The sequence below is a fragment of the Desmodus rotundus genome, chromosome 3 (assembly GCF_022682495.2).
Source record: "Desmodus rotundus isolate HL8 chromosome 3, HLdesRot8A.1, whole genome shotgun sequence".
NCBI classification, from domain to species: Eukaryota; Metazoa; Chordata; class Mammalia; order Chiroptera; family Phyllostomidae; genus Desmodus; species Desmodus rotundus.
The window spans coordinates 33,280,404-33,304,169 of record NC_071389.1 but is presented as its reverse complement, the minus strand read 5'-3'; the positions used below and the strand labels follow the sequence as shown (position 1 = coordinate 33,304,169).

Genomic DNA, 23,766 nt, shown 5'->3' with positions numbered 1-23,766 from the left:
TCATTGTGCACCTTAATTATAATGGCACCTGTGTTTCTTTGTTTATCTGGTTGGTTGGACCTGAGGATTTGATTTGTTACACTCCTCCCTTGTCCCGCCCTATTTCCATCTTAATGAGAAACACCTTAACAATAGCATCTGTACCGGATCCAAGGCTCAAATAATGACTGGGAAGGACTGGAGCTATTAGTTATTTTGGGGAGCACTTGTTGCTTAACCTTCAGGTAAAAGATTAATATTCACAGTTAGTAAGCATCAACTTACAGAATATATAAATTTTAAAACATGCAAGAGGTTTCAGAGCATGAGACCCTACCCTCACCTTCCACCCCCACCCCCTCTCCCCCACTTCCCACCACTCCTTCTCCTCCCTGGGGAGGCAGTGTGGTATTAGGTAGAGTCAGATTAATCCCACCTCTGTCATTCAGGAGCCCTGTGATCTTGAATTCTCTGAGCCTCAGTTTCTGTATAATAGAGATGATAATGATACTGCATACGTTGTTATGAAGATGACTTTTAATGTTAATGGAAAAAGTGTGTAGAGGAATCACCTAATGCAAGTTGCTTCTCTTTCCCCTCCCTCTGCATTGGGAACATTCAAAAAGGGTCCAACTATGCACATCAATAAAAGAATAGGCATGTGTGAAGGTATGGATATTTGAGAAATTTTGGAATTTGATGTAAGATAGAAAATGCATCTATTGTCTTCATCATCAACATCTCCCAAAAAGGAAGGAAAGAATTCATTCATTCAACAGGTATTCATTGAGCACCTACTACAACCACGAGGTCTAGGGCCTATGCTAATCACTGGCAATAGAGTTGTCTTTTGTCCTTGAGAAGACCACACAGCCTGAGCAGACAGAGATGAGGAAATGACAGATAGGGACAATACAGTATAACGCAGTGTAATAAGAACTAAAATAAAGAGAATCACCAGGGACTGTGAGAGCACAGAGTAAGGGGAACAAAAGCAGCCTGGAAGAAAAGAGGAAGGTGAGAGGGAGGGTTTGGAAGATTTCTGGAAAAAATAATTCTAGGATTGGGTTTTGAAGAACAAGTAGGAGTTAGAAGGTGAAAGACTGAGCATAGAATCTTCATAGAGGTACCTTTTTAAAAAGACCCACTCTACATAACTGTGAAGTAAATTGTGTATTCCATTGTCGGAATGAGGCTACATTGTAATGTCATTGACTGTTACGAATATAACAGAATTTGTACATTTTCTACTGTTTCATCACATGAGATTTTAATGAGAACAATGAATAAGTGCTGTTTTCGAGAAAGTCCATGAGCATATGTTCAGAAACATCTGATTAGAGCCTTTGCTCTAACAGTTTCAACTATTCTTAGTTGCTCTTTAACAGTTGCAGTTTACACTTAATAGATTGGATAATTAATTGCTCAGTAGTAGAAAATAACTCAGCAACTCATGACATGCAGGGAACGATAAGATGAAGAGTACTTGGTGTTCATGTAGGTTTTAATGCTGCAAAGGACCTTAGCCATCATTGATATCCTCCTCGTTTAACTGACAAGGAGTAGAAGTTAGGACCAGAGAAGCTCAGTGATCTGTGCAAGTTCACACCGCTAGTGAGAAGCAGATCCAGGAATAAACAGTTCTCTGGGCTCTCTGACCATCACTCTTACCATTGGCAACGGCTACCATTTACTGGTCATTTCCAGCATGCTTATGTGATAACTAAAATCTGCCAGTATTGTTTCATTTTACTAACACTTCTAGTCTAACACGTATGCCTGAATCCTTTTAGAATGGAGCAGGGAATAAATAATTTTAAAAAGTAAATATATGTTGGGTAGATACCAGTGAGTGAAGAAATAGTGTTCATATAGAGCTTATTTGATTAGCTAATGTGTTTCTTTCAAAGCTAAGTTTAGTTTTATACACATCTTTTGGATTTGTTTCTAAGATTCTCCTCTAGTAGTTTGATTTAATTCAGTTCAATTTGACAAATATTTATTGAGTCCTTGTGAGGGGAAAGGTGAATCTTTCTTTTCTGTTGCATTTGCTCTGGATGTCAGGCTTCAAGAGAGGCTGTGTCATTCCAGGAAAGCGTACAAGCTTCCGAGTCAAGCCTTCAAATCCCAGCTCTACAGCTAACTGTTTCAGAAATCTGGGGGAAGTTATCTACTTTCCTTACCTGTAAAATGAGGGTGCCATTTAAATCTACCTTACAGGGTTATTCTATGAACTAAAAGGAATAAAATAAGTAAATGGAATCCATTTACTTAAGGCCATTTGTTCTGCAGATTCCTCGTATTTATTAACCTGGGAAACATTCTGTTAAAGGTCATTTATTATAATGTGTGCAGATTGTATTATCCAAACGTGGCTACAGCATCTCCCATCCCACCTGCCCTTCTGCAGTGTGACCTCGCTACTCCCTTACCAAGAGGGGCCTCTAACTCTCTTCCCCTTGAATCTTGATCTCTCTTTGTGACTCTTGATCACGCTACCCATTGAGTCTTCCTTCTAGCCGACAGGAATGCCGCTGTTACGGTGGGAGCTGACATACAAGTTGGCTGGCCAGCGAAACAAACAGGCCCTGGGACCTGGACGAGTAGTGTTGTCATCTCAGCCACAGACTATCAACTCAGATTTACATGGCAAAGGGATACATGGCAAAAATACTTTTATCATATTTAGGCCACTTATTTTGGACCTTCCTGTCACAGCACCTAACCAACGTCCAAACCGATATTAGAGGTACTATAATGAATCTAAAGCAGGTGCTCACTGGCAAGTATCTAGCACATTTCAAACACCCAGATCATCTGCTGCCCTCCAGGACATAATCCCACTTTTCTTTTTTTTTCTAAAAATTTTTACTGTTATTCAATTACAGTTGTATGCCTTTTTTCCCCATCCCTCCACCCCACCCCAGCTGAACCCGCCTCCCTCCCCCACCTCCACCCTCCCCCTTGATTTTGTCCATGTGTCCTTTATAGTAGTTCCTGTATAATCCCACTTTTCTAGGTGATTTTTACACCTGGTTCTTGACTTCTTCCACATAGCCTTTCTTCTATCTCTGACCTCCAAGTCAATCAACAGTAATCTTTTTAATCATTTAATCCCACCAATCCTTGAACACCTAATCTCCAGTGACTCACTTTCCCTCCATTTCAGCCACCCAGTTTCTCAGTGGACCCCAGGCTTCATCATGACACTTAATGGTACCACCTGTATGTTTTCGAATTCTGCCATTTTTCTTGCCGACTCCTGCCCCTGGTCACCTCTCTTACTCTCTCGCTGCTACAAACCCAGTTTTTATTTTCATCATGTTCTTTACTCCTAGGTCCTATCCTATGTGCCGAGTATGATTTTCTGACTAGCATTTCTACTGAGCATGAGCCATACAGTTAGCATTTTTCCTGCCGCCCTAGAAGCTTGTCCTATCCTCTGCATCTTGTCATTTGCACGTGGTCAGCCCTAGCTTGGGGCCTCCACGGGACTCCCCCAGCCCATGCACAGTCCTCTATCACAAGCGCTGTCATTCTACTTCATTAATTTTAGTGTGGGTGTCTGTCTCCATCAAGACTATGAGCTTTTTGAGGTTGGAGGCTGACTCATTCATCTAGGTAACTATAATTCCCAGCAAAAACACATCTACTAGTTGGAATGTCTCAGTTTTTTCTGCCTCTAGGCCTTTGCTTATGCCATTCCTCCCTGAAAATATTTCTCCCCTACTGCTTTGCCTCATTTTAACATCAGACAAATCCTGAAATAAGGTTCATTTCAGATGCCTCCTTCAAGAAGTTTTTCCTGATACACTTTCCTCTTTTGAAGCTCTGAAGCATTTCATTGGCATTTCTTTGCAGGTACTTTGGTTTTGTAGTCGGCTCAGTTATTGAGCACCCACTATTCACTCAGTGATATGCTCCACCCATGGCTGTCATTTACTCCTCATAAGTACCCAATTATCTTGATTTTGCAGATAAGGAGACTGAGGCTTGGAAATGTTAAGTGACCTTGCCTGAAGCCACAGAACTAGAAAGTGGCAGGACCAGGATTCACTCCAAGGTCAGTATTCTCATGCTGAACTCTGTTGCCCCAGATATGCTTTGAGCTTCTGTCCCTTGTGGAAATGTCTTGTCCATCTGTGTATGTTCTTTGTGGGCAAGGGCTGTGTCTCTCACCTTTCTGTCTCCTCTAACATCTAGCCCAGTCTCTTGCACAGAGCGAGTGCAACAAAATAAACAGAAAATAAAAATACCGATTCAGGAACTCTCAGAAAACACCTAGAGGCAATATGGAGACCCCTCCCTCTACTCCTATTTCCCTCTAATTGACTCAAGGGGCCAGGCTGCCAATGGGCTCGCCCCAGACTCTTCCAGGAGCAGGTGCTAATGCAAACAGCCTCATTAACAATCTGTGGGGCCCCTGCATTAATTATAGTGGGGTTTTAACTATATCCAGTTCCCACAATTCAACAGCTTCTATTTTTAACTAGTAATGATAGGATCTACAGGAAAAGGAACAGACAAGATCTAGAATTCTCCCATGTCACCCTAGGTCCCCTCCCAGTGTTCCAGAGGAAATAAAATCTGCCAGAAAGCCAGAAAATACACTAAATCAGCTACATAGATTGTGATTCACATCTCACTGATTAGATGTTCCCTGGCCAAGTAAATGTTGTAATTTTTTAATCAAGGTAAATCTAAAAACCAAGAAAATTTACCAAACTACCATCAACCATGACAGAATAAGCACCCCTTTCCCCAGCCATGTAGTTTCCATGATACTTCAGCAATTGCAAACATTCCTTCCCTCCTAAACATCACCCTCTCCTAGGAAGGGAAGCCCAGGCCTCATAAGGTTCAGTTTTGTTTTGTTTAATATCAGTTTTTCCCATTTTACTTTGAACTTGGTAAAGCTGAAACTCTATTAATTATTTCTTGGCAGAATGCTTAACACAAATTACACATAGTGAATGTTTGTTGAATGAATAAATAATCTAGCTCGGTGTTATTCCAACTTTCTGAAAACTGTGAAGTAAAACATTTAATTTATGTTCCCCCATCTCTCTCTGAAACAAAAAATTTATAAAGCAATACTTACATATACTACCTGCAATACACTCTGATATTTTCCATCCAACCCTACACTATTCTATTATTTTATTTCTTCTCAGTGCTGGTTGGGATCCAATAAATTGACAAATGATAATACTAAGGAGTTCCAAACCTAATTTGAATCATATTGGATTAGGTGTAGGAACGATATGATATTTTGTACATAGGTTACTTTATTTACCATCACCATGTTTTTTTTTTCCTAGCTTCAAGTGTTTAGTGATGGCATAAATAAAAATAAACATACAGGAGAAATCTTTCACACAGAACAGACAACAGCTATCCTCTGCAGGGTCTCATAGTTAAGTTTGCCTCTTTGCCCTGGAAACACCACGAAAGGTTGGGGTCAGAATGAGTCATTCTTGCCAATGAGTGTTTTCCAAAATGTATGCGTCCATTCTTCCTTGGGCCACCAAGTAATAAAAACACCTAACATTTACTGAGCACTTACTACATTCTAGGTACTGTTTTTCTAATCATTTTGTATGTATATCCTTAGTGAGTCCTCACAAAAGACTTGTAGGTGAGAACTATTAGCTTTGCCATTTTGTAGATAAAAACATGGGCACAGAGAGACTCAGACTGCTGGAAAACAGTGGAGTCACTTGTACCCCGGTATCCTAAAAGGTTATGTGCATTATAGCTACTCTACTACATTCAAATCCTGTCTCTGTCTCTTAGTAATTATGAGGTCTTGAGCAAGCTTGTTAACATCTCTGTGCCTATGCTTTCTCAACTATACAATGAAGGTGATGATTATATTAGCAGTTCTTACTCACAAGATTTGGGAAGATTAGGGCTATTTATATATAAAGCTTAGAATAATGTCTGGCACATAGTAAGCACTTATTGTTTGCTCCATAATGGCTTCAGTAACTGCATTCTCAACCACTGTAATAAACTGTCTTTATAGTTCATAGATGTGTCTTCCATAGTGAAAGAGACATTTGTGCTGAAAAGGACCCTAGAGGTCAGCTAGTTCCACTTGATCACTTCATAGTTGGGGATGGTCTGAAGAGAAGGGACTTGTTTGTCCAAATGTATGAGGCAGAGCTGGGACTAGAACTTGGATATCTAAGTTCCCATCTAGTGTCCTTCCCACCACCCTGGGTCTTCCTTCCTCATGCATCTTGTGAAGGCTGCAGTCCTGTCCACTTCATTTTCTCCATGTAATTATGTTGCTGGGAATAAACCTAAGTGCCGGATGCTGGGGAAACTCTTTTACTCAACAGGCTATACCACAAGCATCCTGCTTCCTATATTTGTTCATTGAAGGTATTTAGTATTTTATTATAACATGTAAGGTTAGAAAACACAAAAGTTGGAAGAAGATGGACCTGCCCTACAAATAATTCTTACTCTATCACTTAATCTCTCTGTGCCTACATTTACTTTTCTGGTGCTTCCGTCATCCCCTGTTTCGCCCATTGCCTTGGTCTCCTCAGTCCTTCCTATATCTTCTCCTGCCCCTATTCCCACAGCTGAGTGAGCCTTTTAAAAAATGTGATGATGTCACCGCTCTGCTCAAAACTTTCAGTGGCCCTAGCTGGTGTGGCTCAGTGTATTGAGCACCAGCCTGTGAACCAAAAGGTCGTAGGTTTGATTCCCAGTCAGGGCAAATGCCTGGGTTGTGGGTCAGGTCCCCAGTAGGGGGCGTATGAGAGGCAACTACACATTGAAGTTTCTCTCCCTCTCTTTCTCCCTCCCTTCCCCTCTATCTAAAAATAAATAAATAAAAATCTTAAAAAAAACCTTTCAGTGGCTGTGCATTATTTGTAGGGCAAGGACCAAAACCCTTAAAATGGCCTCTATGACCCTGCTCATCCTGGCTCCTGACACCCCTTCCGTATTGCTGTCCCTTGAGCCACTTCCTTAAAAGCACCATCACCTCCTCCACCACAGAAGCTTTGAATAGTCTCTTTCCTTTGTCCTTTGTCTCAGTTGCTCTTCCTCAGGGCTTTATTGCAATGATTTCTTTTACTTCAGTCATCACTTTCTGGAGGAAACCTACCTTTTATCTAAATTGCCTTGTAGAATTAATTATTTCAATACTTTAATTATTTTATTTTTTGGTTAATTTCTTGATTAATCTGCATTTCTTCCACCAAATTTAAACTGTGAGGATCAGAATAATATAGTCTTTCTCTCTCTCTTTTTAATTCAGAGCCCGCTATGTGTTAATTGGGCTTTTGCTATGCATTTAACCTACATTGTCTCTAATTGTCACAACAATTAGATACAATGGGTAGGCCCACAAATTAGGCCTACTGTGTCTTTATAGATGAGGAAACTGAGATTCAGAAATGCTGAGTAACTCACTTAAAGTCATATAGCTAGTGAATGGTGAGGCTAGAATTTGAATTCGAGTCTTTCCAGTTCTAAAACTAGAATCCTTTCCTTTATACTGTATTACCTGTGACTACGGTAGCTTTTAATTTCTATTACCTTTTGTTAAAAAAAAGTTGTCTTGCCCTGGCTGGTGTGGCTCAGTGGATTGAGCACCAGCCTGCAAACCTAAGGGTCACCAACTCGATTCCCAGTCAGGGCACATGCCTGGGTTGTAGGCCAGGTCCCCAGTGAGGGGCATGTGAGACGCAACGGTACATTGATGTTTCCCTCCGTCTCTTTCTCCCTCCCTTCCCCTCTGTCTAAAAATAAATAAATAAAATCTTTTAAAAATTTTGTTTTAATTGTCTTAATAGTATGTTAACTGAATGCCAAGTTTCCTTACTGGTTATGTGTATATTTTTGTTGGGGAAAATGACAAGAATTGTGTATTTACATGGCTATCTTTAAAAAAATGTTACTGCCTTCACATAGCTTTCATTTAAAACAAATATTAATGACATAGTTTAGTCCATTTAAATTCAGATTTCAGTGTGTGTATCTGTGTGTTTACTGTGTTTTTATTCTGCCACGGAGACTAGTTAGTATTTGAGAAATGGAGTTTGCCCAGGGAAGGCTGAGACAGTTGAGATTTAGATACTTTGGCTGCCCCACATTGCTGAGGTTTAGAGAAATGCAATTGTTGTAAACCAAGTAACTTTTATTCATGACTTCCTTATGTTTTCTTTATTTCTACTCATTATAGCATCTTTATTATCAGTTTGAAACAGATTTTTCCTTTTGTATCTTGTTAGTTTTATCTTCCCAGAATTTGTTATAAGGAAGTAAATTGTAGATTTCACTTTGATTCTGATGCCTCCCTGAACTTCAAAGGTAATATTCCCTCAGAGAGAAGATTGGATTCTAATTTTTTTTATCTCAGAAAATTATACCGGCAACATATTTGAAGTAGCATGGTGGAAAAATCTAAAGGAAGAAATGAATGCATGAGCTCTCCTTGTAGGGAAGGTGCAGATAAGAAAGTAGAAGAAGTAAAAAAAAACAGGACTGTATGAAGAGGACAGGCCCTCTCAAGCATTCAATGGCAAATCTAACAATGTAAACATATTTTTTTTCCTTTAAGGTAAAACTTATCTTGAAGGAAAAATGGGAACTATGATGTTCAAGGCTTGGGATAGAAAACTATCCTGACTGTAGTTTTTCTTCCCCCCAAATCATGAGTTCCTATTAGCTCTTTGGAACTATCTTTGAGCCTCAAGTTTCCCTAATGCAGGTGGCCAAGCTGTGTCCCATGGGAAATACTGCTTTTATTGGGGAAAAACAAACCCAGAGAGGGGAAGCAGAATTCTCCACTCCTTAAGTGTGGACTGCACCTGGTGACTTCCTCCACAGGATACAGTACAGAAAGAGGGAAAGAGAGTACCTTTACAGTAGAGAAACCTGACAAACATACCTCAGCCAATGATCAAGGCCAACATCACCATCATAAATCATCGATAGTATGTGCCCTTGATATAGTATGACCAAAATGGCACTTTACCTCTGTGATCATCTTCCCCCAAACCCATAAGCACAGTCTAACCATGAGAAAAACATCATACAAATTGCAATAGAGAGGCATCCTACAAAATACTTGAGCAATATTCTCCAAACTATCAAGGTAATAAAAAACAGGGAAAGTCTGAGGCTATGTCAAAGTGAAGAGTAACCTAAGGAGACATGTTAACTAATTGTAATGTGGTATACTACATGGCATCGTGGAAAGGAAAATGGACATTAGGAAAAATTAAGGAAATCTGACTAAACTCTGGACTTCAGTTCATAATAGTGTGTCACTATAGGTTCATTAATTATAACAAATGCTAATAATAAGGGTGATTGGGTGCAGGTACATGGGCAGTCTCTATACTGTCTTCTCAACTTTTCTGTAAATCAAAAACTGTTTTAAAGTAAAATCTATTAAAAAAACAACAAATAAGTATGCTTGTAGGGTCATCTGAAGAGTTTCCATGGGAATTTAGGAGAACACAGAAGCAATGAACGTTACATAATAAGATCTAACATTTGTTCAGTGCTTGCTGGTTTAGGAAATGCCTTAATATATACCACCTCATTTAATTTCTAAACAGTCTAGTGAAGTAGATACAAGTAATTACTTCCATTTATAGTTAGGAAAAGTGAAGTTTGGAAAGATGAGGTGACTTGTTGGGAATCAAAAACTAATCTGATTCTCATTTCAATGATCTTTCCATCACATCCCAGTTACCTCACCACTTACTGTCCCCAAATGTTAGAAACAAAGAAGGCAGTAACAGTGCTAGGAGGTCAATGGTTGATGAGTGTATGCCAAATGAATAATTCCTAAAGTCTTTCCTATTTCCCATCAAATGATATTACCTAAGATCTTCATTTAAGCATTGATTAGCATCATCTTACCAGGAAAAGTCAATGAATTGTATTTGCCTCTGACAACAAGGATGCAGAGTATGTTGCCATTGAGGGTGGAGGGCAATGTGCATGGGCAGTAGTTTAATTTTCATCAAAAAGGTTTATTTTTTAGGTCTGCACACCTTTGGAAAATGACCTTTACTCAAGGCTACTCTAAACATCTCATTTGGCTTTGTAGAGGTTACTGATAGTAAATGGTGTTCTGTATTTTGAATAGGGGAAGTGTTCAAAGATCAGCAATGTTTGGGGGATGGTTTACAAAGCATTCCAGCTGTGTTGGCCATTTGCTGCTCCATCAGCCTGTGTTGTGTGGGTATTGTTCTGCAGAGTTCCATAGCATGCCCACTCTTGCTTTTGGATTATAAACTCCTTGGAGTATGAATGTGGTTTTTTGTTTGGAACATTTTACCTGCTGCAAAGCAACACATACCCTTTCTCCCTCCAAATACAGAAGACATGTAGCTCTTAAAATGGCAATTGTAGGAGCAATGAAAATATACACATGTGAAATTGTATCTTTTGAAATTGGTTTATTGTTGAGCAAGTAGAAGTGGAAGAATTACCACTTAAAACATCTGCCAAGACACATATAGCAGCAACAGCAATGATTGGATATTACTAAATGTAGCTATGTGAGATGAACTCACCATACAGAATCTATCTCTAGTCACATCAGAAAATCTGGTTTATAATTATGGATCTTGTTAGACGGCCTGATGAGTAGCTGGCTTGGGTTTCTGTCAGATCTTAGTGGGAGAGTAGGTGTGGAAGGTAGGTGGACAGGGCACACACAGAGAATTTTAAAGAAGAAGACTCTCTAATAATGGTCTTAACTTTCCATATTGCTGGAAATTGTACCGGAAGAAAATTCTAGATTATTTTGATCACCTTTTGGGGCATTTAGAAAGATGATTGTTTTAGCACCTCTGAGGCTCAAATCATTTATAGGGCTTCAGAGACTATACTCAACTCTATCAATCACACAGAAGCCATTTTCTCCTGTTCAGGTTATTGTTGATTATTGTTGCGTGATTCCAGATTATCTGCAGTTTCCTGAATATTCAAGCTGTGTTCTTTCTCACCCTCTACTCCTCACATCTCCGTATCCTTTCTCTAGGATCCTCTCTTTCTTCCCTACTTTCCTTCAAGACTAAGCTCACAGTTTACCTTCCTCTAGGAAATGTCCTTTGATCACGCCCCAATTCAACTGCAAGTTTATATTAGGTGCACCTTTTGTGTACTCCCCAAATATGTCTATAGAGGGTTATCATAGCTTCATTTGCTCATTCATTTATTCAATCATTCATTCAACTTATTTATTGAATACCCACTATGTGTCAGAAGCTGTTCTAGCTGCTAGAGATATAGCAGGGCACAAAACAGGTAATGTTCCTGCTGCCATAAAGCTTACCAAAGGGGAAGGGAGTTAATAAATAAGTAGGCAAATAATTAAATAGAATTGATGATTTTAGATAGTAAAGAAAAAAAGTAGGGTAATGTGATAATGACTAAAGTTGGGAGCCACTTTGGCTGAGTGGTCAGGGAGGTTTTCTCTCGGGAGGTAATGTTTGAAAAGGGACATGATTTTGGAAATGGTTAAAGGTGATGGTTGCCCAACAATGTGAATGCACTTAATGTCACTGAGCTATACATTTAAAAATGTTGGAAATAATAAATGTTATATTTTACCCAAATAAAAAATGAAATATATTCATGTTGAGTAACAAAAAATAAATAATTAAAAAAAAAAGAAAAGAGACTTGAATGAAGTGATAGAGAAAATGGTGTGCAGATATGAGAGGAGAGCAGTCCAAGCAGAGGGAACAGTAAAGGCTGCAAAAGGGAAACAAACCTGAGATATTTGAGCAACAGCAAAGAGCCTGTGGGGCTGGAGCATGGGGAGTACACTGAGGTTGGAAAGGCAGGCCTAGCTAAGTCGTGTTGGACATTAAAGGCCAAGAAAAGAAATTTCTTGATTTCAGGATTTGTACCTAGACTTATTGTACTCCAAAGCTTGTGGATATTATAGTATATTACCCATATGTATCACATCCTATAATACAATGATGGGAAATGAAAATATGAGGCTGTTCAAAAATACGCAATTAAGATGTATTAAAATATAATATACATGTTTTGGAAAAATAATCAGATTTATTAATTAGAAAAGAAATATATAGTTTTAGGTCCAATTAACATTAGACATTGTTCTATTCTGATGAACTCAGTGAGGATAAAGGTTTTCATTAGGCTAAACTATTCTTGAAAGCTGTTTTATTTACAAAGGTGTGTGAATACCCAGCAGTGTCAGCTAGACTTACTAAAATCAGGAACATTTGCTGAATGGCTTCAGACCTAGAACTAGCACCAAGTTTGAATCTGTATTGACCTGGTGGCTACCACTCGCCCTTACACGGTGACTCACTGAGAACCATGCAACTCAAGTACCATCAGAGGCTTTTTTGGTTACTGATCCCAACAGGCAGGTGGCATGTGGTAGCAGGCAGAAGTGGATCTTGGAGAGCCTTGGTTCTTTTGCTGACCTGCTCTGAGCTGGTGCTGGTAAAAGCCAGCTTTGGTGCACAGTTTGGTCCTTCCCATGCACACTCAGTCCTGGCACAGGTGGCCACAAACTGTGGATCATTTGTAGTTCCAAACAGGTTGCCCAGGGCCAATCACATTGGCCTGCACCAGAGTCCCTCCCAAGAGGCCCAGAACCAACATACCCAGTGGCCAGCTTCAAAAAACATAAGAGCAGGATCCATAAGCTTCACATGCGGCATATCCAAAAGGAGATCTTGGCAGGCACCAAGCCCTGCAGAGGCAAATTCCACTTCATGCAGTCAGCATCTGCACAGAAGCTCACACACTGTGGTCTGGGATTGATCCTCACAGTCAGCCAGCCTGAGGGTCGACTCTATGCATGTACAAGCCAATAGCAAACGAGACTCAATTACAACAGGAGGACCCACATAACCCACACAAGGAATGTTCCTGAAGCACCCAGTTCAGGTGATCAAGGAGACTGCAGCACTGGGCCCCGAAGGACACCTATTACTTTAGGCCACCCCACCAAGCCAGGGAGTCATAGCAGGTCTATCTAATACACAGAAACAAACTCAAAGAAGCAGCCAAAATGGGGAGGCAAAGAAATATGCCTCAAGTGAACAGGAGAAATCTCCAGAAAAAGATCTAAATGAAATGGAGGCAAACAACTTATCAGATATAGAGTTTAAAGCAATGACTATAAGGATGAAAATGAACATAGAAACCATAAAAAAGAACCAGCCAGAAATGAAGAATGCAGTATCTGAAATGAAGACTATCTGGAAGGAATGAACAGTAGGTTGGATAAAGCAGAGGATCAGATCAGTTTCTTGAAAGACAAGGTGGAAAAAAAAAGAATTTAAAAATATGATAATAGTTTAATGAACCTTTGTGACAACATGAGGCATAACAACATTTGCATCATAGGGGTGCCAGAAGGAGACCAGAGCAAAGAATGGAGAACTATTTGAAGAAATAATGACCCAAAACTTCCCCAACCTTTTGACTACTGGAAAATGGGGTTCTAGGCCTCATGTTCAACCTGAAAGTCTTCCTTGAACAAGTCAGTGACAGCCTGGTTTTATTTCCTACAGTTTCAAGCTCAGTGTGTTTAGGTCTTTGTCACATCAGTAAGAAAGTCTAATCTTAATGACACTGGGGCACCAAGCACAATGGGTGTCTTAGAATCATTTACCTCTAGGTCTTTTGTTTTAGTACTTAATAAGTCTAAAAAATCAAGTCATCTAATACCATTATAAACTAGATTTTCATACCTTACTTTGTTTTCTTCCAAATATTCCACAAATAAGCACCAGTTAAGTGCATGAGCACAAAGAAAATTGGAGATCTTGATCTGTTCCTCCATTAAAACCACAGAGAACTCAGCACAGCTATTTCCTACTACATACTCTCTTTCTGAAAGAGACATGATTCTGTGGTACACACCCTTCTCTCCTGATGGAAATAAAGTGTTGAAAATGATTTCCTCCTTTTTCCCTGCAGGTGCCCCATCTGTGACAATCGCAATCAATCAGTTTTCCACGTTTAAACCTTACTTCTCAAATTTCTTTTCTGCAGATGCTTAGACTCTATCACTTCATGTGTCCTGGCTAATTGGGTAAAACATTTTTTTCCTGTAAACATCACAGCCAGAATGCTGGCAAGGGTATCATGTGACAGGCACTTGCACACTCTGCCAGTGAGAGCATAAAGGGATGAGGTCTTTGGGGAGAACAATTTGTAAACATGTTTCAAGAGCCTGAAAAGTTCATCCCCTCTGACCCAGTGACCTCATATCTTGAAATTGAAACCAAGGATGTGATTGGAGATGATGAACACAGATATTTGTAGAAGGATGTTCACTGCAGCATTTTTTATCACATAAAAAAGTAAGACTTGATTGACCAAAATGTCCAAGAAGAAGATGGTTTAATTAGTTATGATGCATCTGTAAGATGTATATTTTACAGCAACAGAAATAATATTTTCAAAGAATACGTTATGACATGAGAAAATTCTCATGAATTAACATTAAGAGGGGAAACTACAGCATAAACAATGCATAGTACAAAATCTGAATTAAAAATAAATTTATAGATGATTATAATGTATTCTCCGCTTCAGTCTGTCAATACTAAAGATTGGTGAGGTTTGACCCTAGCCGGACTCCCCAGTCCTGCTAATGTCATCCAAATGAAAAGCTACACAACGTACAGAAAGTTCCCTATGGAGGTAGCTCTTTGCAAGTGGGAGGAAAAGAGACTGGAACATTATCTTCAGCAGTCCCTTTCATGGAAAAGTGAAGCTTTTTGGACTTGGGTCTTCAAAAAAGAGGGTGGCCTATGTGGGAATATACATCCTTGAGACATTTTTCTCTTCTTAATATCCTTGACCTTTCCTCTTAAAATCATGCTCTTACTCCCTACTTTGCGAATCTACCCTTTGTCTCTGAAGGAAGACAAACTGCCTCTCTGACCTTTTGTTCACCTCTGGTTTGGACCAGTTTTTCCTAGGCTCTTACTCTTCTCAGTTGTTGCCTATTCCTAAGAAGAAGATGTCACTGTTGATCTCCTCATTCGTTCACCCAAGATGTAATTATGTCACCAAAGATGAGGTGCATGACGCTCATATTTCTTGGAGACGATCAAGCTTTACCAAGCCCAGCCTTTTTCTTCTATTGCCACGTATTTACCCTTGCTCCTTTCAGAACAGTAGCCCCTGGCATTACTGTGCTAAGAAACCATTGGTTTTTATTTCATGTCCACCAGACTAGCTGCCAATGGCTCTTCCTTTTTGCTACCCAGAGTGATGTCAATGCCAATTACATTTTCTGTAATGACGTGACTTACCACGATTAGGAGCTAATAAGGGGCCAGGTTTTCAGTTTAAACTGCCACAATGTCTCTTCCACGAGGCTGTAGTTTCCTCAAGCCAACACCAAGTCTGACTCATCCAGATACCTCTCCACCCCCGCCACCATTGATACAATACTCTGTCTGTTAAATCAATCAGGCTGCCTTTATGTTATTGATATGATTTGAGAATTCAATATGGAAAAGGCTGGGAGCTAATGGAATATATTGATGAAGAGCATGATCTTTAGAATGAAGCCTGGTTTTGAATCTTACTTCTACTTCTTATTAGCTGTGTTACATCAGGCAACTTATAACTTTTCTCTGTTTCCTGATTAATAAAGTAAGAATAAAACCTGTTTCACGAGCTATTGTGAGACTCAAATAAGAATGAAACTTATTAAAAAGTGACAATTATTATAGTGAATTACATGCAGTCTTAAACCTGGAATATGAAGAAAAATGTTTGAGATGCAAGTGTGCTTTTGAACAGAAATAACATATTTTATTGCAAAAGAAAATACAAATACAAAAAACGTGTGATTTCATGAGTTCTTATAAGGCAAACATCCTTGTAACCGCCAACAAGATCGACAGAACTTTTCTAGTCCCTCTAAAGGCCCCTTCATGTGCCCTGTCCTAATCACAATTTCCTGCCTACCTAATTTTATAATGATCACTTCTGGATGTTTCTTTATGGTTTTATCACCCGAGTGTGTATCTCTAAACACTATAATTTAGACTTGTACATTTTCAATATAACATGTTTCCACTATTGAAAAGAGAGGTATAAGAAAATAAGTTATAACTCGAGTGATAAATGGAATCAGAATGTACACAGTGTAGAGTGGTAGGACACTGTACTAGTTAAAAGCATGGAATCCAGAGACAAGCTGCCTCGGCTCATATCCCAACTTTGCCAATTATTAGCTCACTGAGCCTGATTATGTTATTCAACTTCTTGACTTTTATTCTTCTCATTTGTAAAATGGCAATAATAATGCCTATTTAAGTACATGAAAGGAAATATACAATATATTTTTCAGAAAATAAGAAATCAATTAACTAAATGTTCAATTCAAGAACTAAAAATTAGGGACAGAATAAATTCAGAAACAAGAAGGAAAAAAAAAGGCAGAAATGATTACATGAAATAGTGAGGCATAGACTTCTAGTTGTCCCTCAATAGTATTTGTTCTCCTCCTCCTGTTCATTAAATCAAGAATCCCAATATTCAGAGAACCCTAGACCATTATTAGTTTCATGGGTATGTGACCTGTGCAGTCACACAGGGTGCAACGCTCAAAGTGTCCCAAGATTCATTTAATGCTCTGATGTTGCCACCTTGAAATTCTTAATAATATTGGAACAAGAGTCCTCACATCTTCATTTTGCACTGGACCCTGCCAATTACGCACCCAGCCCTGATGTGGGCATACAACTGCCCATAATAGAGACTCATTTTGCATCTCTTCTTCAGCTAGGAGTGCTTCTGTGAGCATATCCTGCTCAATGGGATGTAAGTAGAATTGTATGTGCAGCTTGGGGTATGGTAAAAGACATTCCTCTTTCTTGCTGGCTGAAATACAATCATAATAACTGGAACTCCAGGAGTCATCTTGGGCCAAGATGGGAACCATGCAAGATAGAGCACCGAGCTACATCTAGTTCGATCTCTGACACTTAAAGTGCCATAGCAACTGTGAAATATCTCTACACTTTTTAAACTAAATAAAAAAGAAATATTTTATTCTGTTTCAGCCACTGGAATTTTTGGTTTTCCTGTAGCTCGTACCTGAACTTAACCCTAACTAACTGGAAAGGAGAGAGAAAGGGAGAGAGGAAGAGAAGGAGGGAGCAACGAAGAATGAATTCACAAAACTAAAAGCTTTGAAAAGATCAGTAAGAGAGATATATCCCTGGTAATACCAATCAAAAAAAATTTTTTTAAATAGCTGTAACCGGTGTGGCTCAGTTGGTTGGATGTTGTCCCACAAAGTGAAAGGTTGTTGGTTCGATTCCTGGTCAGGGCAAATCCCTGGTTGTGGGTTTGGTCCCCATTGTTTCTCTCCTTTCTTTCTCCCTCCTTTCCCCTCTCTCTAAACATAAATAATCTTTTAAAAAATTGAAATAAAATTCACAATGAAACAGGAAATATATACAGACACAAAAAAGATTTTAAAAATAACATGAAAACTTAAAACATAAATCAAGATATTTCTGAAGAATACAAAATGCCAAAAATTGCTCCAGAAAAATACAAAAGAGTAATCATTAAAGAATTTGAAATAATAATAAAAACGTTCCTCCTAAAATTCTCTAGATTTAGATGGTCCATTATATTTTCTTACATAGATATAAACATTTTAAATAAAATAACTAACTGAATTCAACAATGCATTAAAAAAGAAACTGTGATCGAATAGTATTTATTCCAGAAATACAAAGATGTTTAAAAGAAAGATCTATCCATTTGTTTCACTACATTAAAAAAAGAAGGAAAAAACACATTATTATCTTAGTAGATGCAAACAAAACTTTTGATTTAAAATTTAATGTCTATTTATAATTGAAAAACTCTTTAAAACTTCCTGAATTTGACCAAAACTTTCTTTCAAAAGCTACATTTAATGGAAACACTTCAGATGCAATTCCTTTATTTTAAAAAAAATTTTAAATTGTTGTTCAATTATAGTTGTCCCCATTTTTCCCCATTACTCTCCCCTGCCCTACCCACCCCCCACCTCCCACATTCAATCCCCCCCTCCCCGTTGTCTTTATCCATGGGTCTTTTATACATGTTCCTTGACTGGAACCTTCTCCTTCTTTCCTCCTGTTATCCCCCTCCCCCCTCTCCTCTGGTCACTATCAGTCAGTCCCTTTAATATCAGGAAAAGACAAGAATCCCAGCTGTAAACTACTTTTTACCACAATACTACAGGCTTTGGCTAAAGCAATAATACAGGAAAAAGACATACATTAAAAAGGATAGGAAGGGAACAGACAGCTACCCTTTTGCTGTTGATTTTTCTTATAAGTTAAAGAAAATCAGAAACAATAAAAACTATGAGATATAATATGAGAGTTCACTGAATTTTACAATTATAATGTAACTTATAAAGTCAGCAGCATTCATCTATATCAGGGGTGTCAAACTCATTTTCAATGGGGGCCATATCAGCCTCGTGGTTGCCTTCAAAGGACCAAATATAATTTTAGAACTGTATAAATGTAACTACTCCTTAACTAGGGGCAAGGAACTCGGCCCTGATGCCGAATAGAAACAGGTGCCGGGCCTGATAAAACAAGGTGGAGGGCTGGATTCTGCCCTCGGGCCTTGTGTTTGCCACCTGTAGTCTACATGAGTAAAGCAAGTAGAAACAAAAGTTATAGAACGTAAGACACCAATCACAATACCACAAAAACTACAAAATATCTAAATAGTGTTGTCAGGGAAGACCTCTCACCTAATGTAACATTTGAGATGAGACTTGAATGAGATCAGTCAATTAGGGAGATACCTGAAAAAAAGGCAGAGGAAAGTCAAGGACAAATGAGTTTGCACCATTGATTTCTCCCTTTCTTTCAACATGAGAATATTTTACTTTCTGTGGAGCTCAGTCATGTTTTAATACTTCAATACTTTATTCAAGTTAAGAAGATATCCTCAAATAATTAAAATAATTCTTTAATAGCCTTGCCATAAGGCAGGGTTTTTTTTTCTTTTTTAACAAAACTTAGAAACCAAATAAGAAAAGACTTACAACATTTCTAGAAAGCCAAACTAACGTAAGCACAGTAGAAATACAAATGACAAGGTGGATTGAAAAGTATTTTCTTTTCTTTACTTTTTATGTAATCCTTATTGTATTTTTTTCCATTACCATTTAGTTCCCCTAATACCCTCCTCCTCCCAGCAATCGCCACACTGTTGTCCATGAATCCTTTTTCCCTTTTTGCTCAATACCCCCTCCACTAGCTGTCGTCCTGCTCTCCATCTAGGAGTCTGTCTCCATTTTCCTTGTTAGTTCAGTTTGTTCAATAGATTCCACATATGAGTGAAATCATATGGTATTTGTCTTTTTCTGACTGGCTTATTTCACTTAGCATAATATTCTCCAGGTCCATCCATACTGTCTCAAACTGTAAAACCATCCTTTTTTATGGCCAAGTAGTATTCCATTGTGTAAGTGTCCCGTAGTTGTTTTATCCACTCATCTACTGATGGACACTTGGGCTGCTTGCAAATCTTGGCGATTGTAAATAACACTGCAATGAACGTAGGGGTGCTTATGTTCTTTCAAATTAGTGTTTTGGGTTCCTTTGGATACATACCCAGAAGTGGGATTGCTGGGTCAAAAGGCAGATCCATTTTTAATTTTTTGAGGTAACCTCATACTGCTTTCCACAGTGGCTGCACCAGTCTGTATTCCCACCAACATTGCAGAAGGGTTCCCCTTTCTCCATATGCTCACCAGCATTTGTTGTTTGGTGATTTATTGATGATAGCCATTCTAGCAGGTGTGAGATGATATCTCATTGTGGTTTTAATTTGCATTTTCTCCAAAGTAAGTATTTTCATCTCTTTTCTCCCCACCCTACACTGCATCTGGCTGACTATACTCCTCCCCACCCATCCCATCCTTTAATACTCAGCTCGAGTGTCCATGCCCCCGCCAAACCTTCTGTGATGCCCACCAAAGGCATCCCTCTTTGATGTTCTTACACATTTCTGACCTATTATTCACTGCTCTTACCATATTGTTTGGAAATTAACTGTAAACTGAATTTGTGTGTGTTAATCTTTTCTTCTCAATTAGTTTGTAAACATCAAAGGCATGGTTTTGATGCGAATGACATGAGGTAACATGGGTGAATTTCTTAGTATCCTTTCAGTCTTCCATGGGTCTTAGTCACTTTCTGACTAAGTGACTTTGTATACAGTACTTCAGCTCTCCAGATCTCAGTTTCATCTTCTGCACAGGATGTTCTGAGAATGAAAGGAGTTCACACATGTGAGAAATGTGATTATAACTTGACTGTTTTTCTCATTCCATACTGCATCTAACTCAGTGCCAGGCACACGAAAGGTGTTACTTTAATAAACATTTACATAGGGAGTGGGTGAATCCTACAGGGACTATTTTGTCAGAAGGAAGGCACTTGTGTTCTGTGGTAGGTGGGAGGCAGAAACCATAGGAGATCCTCTGAGAAGGCAGACCTCGCAGGGACATGCCAGAATGGTAGCATGGGAAAACCAACACTTAGGGTTCACATGGGGGCATTCCTATCCCACTGCCATGCTGTGCTATTTCACACCACAAAAGGGAAGTCTCTGAGCACTCCTGCAGGAGTGAAGAAGTCTACCCTCCCTCCTGTACAACTCCCTAAAGAGGAGCTGACGCACAGAACTAAACCTAGTCCTGCCAGTGTCAGCACTGATTTTCCCAGGCATTCCACCTCCTCTACCTAACTGGCATTTATCTATCGGTGTTGTCCAATGGAACTTTCTTCAGTGACGAAGACACTGTATACAGGGTAGGGCAAAAGTAGGTTCACAGTTGTGAGTATGCAAAACACAGGGTTTATTCTTATGTTATTTATTAATTCTTGTATTATTTTCCATGCAAACAGCTATAAACCTACTTTTGCCTCACCCTGTATGTGCTGTCCAATATAGTAGCCACTAGCTGCATGAGACTATTGAGTCATAGACATGTGCCTAGTCTGACTTAATAACTGATTTTAAATTTTTATTTAAAATAAATTGAACAGTGCAGTTTTATACAAACGCATTTGTTAACTTTTCAATTGCCATTTGATGAGAACCTTTATGTGTTAGGTGTTCTGTATAGAGCATTTACTGAGCCTCCCAATTTTCCTGGCTCTAATCTATTCTCTACACATCAGTCAGAGCAGCTGACCATGTCCTTAACCTGCTGAAACACCTGTCAATGAGTTTCTGTCACATAGAGGATCAAGTACTCCATATGCGAGTTTTCCAGAATCTGCCCTTACCTACTGATACAGCCACCCATGGCCTTGCTCTTTACCTCAGATACACTCTCTTTTGCTTTGCCCACGCTTCTCCTGTTACCTCAACCATCCTTTCTCCCTGTACCCCTGTTTTCTTTGCCCAGCTTACTTCTACTTGGCCTTGAAAATCAGATGCTCTGTCCTCAAGGAAGTTTTGCCTGAACATTCCTTTCACCTATCCCCTCTACCCCAGGCTGGGCAGTGTGCTCTTCCTCTGGGCTCCCATAGCCTCCATGCTTTCCTCTGTCACAACGCTGGTCATGCTGGGTTGTAATTACTGATTAAATCTCTTTTTCCTTCTGGACTGTGAGCTCCTAAAAACCATGACAGTGTCATATTCACCCCTTCATCTCCACCATCTGCACAGAGCCTACCTCAAAAGAGAAATCAGGGAATGTCTAAGTAAATTCTAAAACGTGTTGATTTCTGTATTTACTGGAATTATACCTGTCAAATTCTTTTTAATCTATCATTCCATTTATGGCTTTGAGGTATTCTTTGTGGTAGGCAGGGACTTTGTCTCAGTGTGTTGGTAAAGGAAACTGAGGTTCAATGAGTGTAAGTGATTTGCTCCACATTATAAAGCTATCAGGTCTGAGTTTGAACAGAACCTGGCTCTTCAAACTCCCTTTGTCCATCTTCTGCATTTAATACAGGTCCTTGTTCCTCCTCAGCCCTCAGTGACCCTTCCCACACTAACATTCCCATACCTCTTACAGCCTTTACCAGTCACTAGGATTGATTTGGGAAACTTGTTAATTTTTACCTTGATGGTTGTGTTGACATGGCTTATGAATTTTAAACTGCTCAAATGTGAGGGATATTTCTAATGGGTATTCTCACATAACTTTCTATAGAAGATTCTTGTGGTGCCCACACCTTATCCCTACTTTCAGTGTAGGTGAATGAGCAGTTTTATGCATGTTGCCAGCAACCCGCCTCAAAAGCTTTCTGGTCCCCCTGCTTTCATGACTCAAGGCTTTCTCACAAACTCTAGAAGGCTGCTTAGCCCTGGGGACACATAACCAGGGAATGTGAAAGCTTTCAAGTTGGGCGTTGGAGGTAACCCTCAGTCAGTGGGGATGGAAATTAAGAGGTAAATGACCCAGCTTCCTTGTTCTTTAGTGGGACAATGCTGAGGCACATTCTACATAGTTTCAGAGGGTCTGCAGTGAGATTAAACCCAGTTGTCTACTAAAGCCATCAGCTCAATAACATGCATTTTTCTTGTCCACCCCCTTCTCCCCAATCTGTCCCTCACTCTCTCCACCTCACTCAGTTCCATGGGCTTACCTCCCAAATACATTAGCAGCACCCAAGCCCTTTCCTCTGGCTGTTTTTGGGGAACCCAAATGAAGACACTACCTAACTATACAGGAACTTCTTTAGGGATAACAGTTTTCCCTACAGGAGGTATGCTGTAGTCATACTGGACTTGTAGATTCACAGCTGATCCCCACATTCTGTGCCTCTGCTCATGCTGTTCCCTCTGCCTGTCATACTCTTCCTCTTCTTTGCCTGGCTTGCAGCTATTCATTCTTCAAAATTCTGGTAGGGTGGCCACTCCTCTCATAAGTCTTCATTGATTACTTCCATCTTCCAATTTAGAGTTTCACCTCTATGATCCTGCAGTACTTGGAATACTAGTTAACCTCTATCAAAACCATTATCTTTTCCTTTCTCTGTGAGCCCCTTGAGGAGTGGGGGCCTACCTAGCAAGGTACTTGTTAAAAAATCAAGTGCTCAGTAAAACTGGTAGGTGTTCAGAATGTACTGGGACATAAGCCACCGCCTATGCTGGAACAAAGAAGTTATAGTCACCGGCTAAATACCTGACCAAGAGATTCCCCACATCAGAAGCAACTGAGGTACAGACCTGCTGGAAACCGATTGAATTCTCACTGTCCCCTCCCATCTCCCTCGAGCTTTCTACAGAATCAGCCCTCCTTGATTAGATACCCAGGAAACCTGGAGCAGATCAGCAGGGTGACTCACCCTCTTCTGGTGGGTCTGCTCTACACCTTGAAAGACTTTTTACCCCTAAGCTTGTGGATACATTCCATTTGGACCCAGCCCGCTGGATCGCAGTGCCCTGTCTGGAATAAAAGCCCTTAATTGGACTTTTCTGGTTCCTAGTCCTTTCTTAGCCACCTTGGCTACCTAACAGTAGGAATGTGAAGTTGTGAACTTAGGAATCATTTTCATTCCACAAAGATTTACTCAACACTTACTTTGTAACAGCACTGCGCTGTATTATGGAGTATACAAGATGAAGAGACAACCCCAGGTATCAGAGGAGCTCATCATCAATAGAAGAAAAGAGAAGTAGATACCATAGTGCACAACATACCGCAAGTATTAGGACACTGATGCACGGGGACGTTGGGCCTCTGCGTATGTGGGGTGGTGTGGGCACAGAATTTATGACCTTCAGGGCATTTCA

The 23,766-nt window shown here is 39.6% G+C and overlaps 1 protein-coding gene across 1 annotated transcript in view; it reads left to right on the top strand.

The window, feature by feature from the left end:
* Positions 1-3,984: 3,984 nt before the first annotated feature.
* Positions 3,985-23,766, top strand: part of AGBL4 (AGBL carboxypeptidase 4) — a 1,086,758-nt gene continuing 1,066,976 nt past the window's right edge. Inside the window, exon 1 of the mRNA XM_045204171.3 lies at positions 3,985-4,042. The gene's annotated coding sequence lies outside the window, so the exon portion shown is untranslated. The remainder of the gene's footprint in view (positions 4,043-23,766) is intronic.